The 452-nt window shown below is 54.9% G+C and overlaps 1 protein-coding gene across 1 annotated transcript in view; it reads left to right on the top strand.

Annotated features, from left to right (window-relative positions):
* LOC104468352 (putative adenosylhomocysteinase 3) overlaps positions 1-452 on the top strand; it is a gene marked incomplete at both ends in the record, with an annotated part of 5128 nt that overhangs the window by 662 nt on the left and 4014 nt on the right. The gene's annotated exons all lie outside the window — the stretch shown is intronic.

Genomic DNA, 452 nt, shown 5'->3' with positions numbered 1-452 from the left:
CTTTTCCTTTCCCCTTTCTCCCTTTTTTTTTTTTTTTTTTTTTTTTTTTTTTTTTTCTTCTGTCTTGGTTTTGGTTTTGGGGGGGGAGTTTGCTTTAGTTTTTCCCTGGGACAATCCCGCCCAGAGACTGCTTGGCAGCGGTCTCGCCCCCGAGGGAAGCTCTGGGGGGTTCGTGGCTTTTCTCTGCACCCTCAGCTCTCTCCTGCAGCCAGGGAAGGGTTCCTGCACTACAGCATCGCCCGCTTTCTGTGTACCCCACATCCCAGCTGCACAGCACCCGCTTTCTGTGTACCCCACATCCCAGCTGCACAGCACCCGCTTTCCGTGTACCCCACATCCCAGCTGCACAGTCGTAGCCACAGTGGCCGAGAGTTTAAGGCTCCTGCGTCCCGAGGTGCGAGGTGGGATGGCAGCAGAGTCCCAAAAACACCCGGAGCCGTATTAAACCCGGA

This window comes from Pterocles gutturalis, unplaced genomic scaffold, assembly GCF_000699245.1.
Source record: "Pterocles gutturalis isolate BGI_N339 unplaced genomic scaffold, ASM69924v1 scaffold28404, whole genome shotgun sequence".
Taxonomy (NCBI): Eukaryota; Metazoa; Chordata; class Aves; order Pterocliformes; family Pteroclidae; genus Pterocles; species Pterocles gutturalis.
Note: the sequence above shows the minus strand (reverse complement) of the source record. Positions and strands in the feature narration are given on the sequence as shown.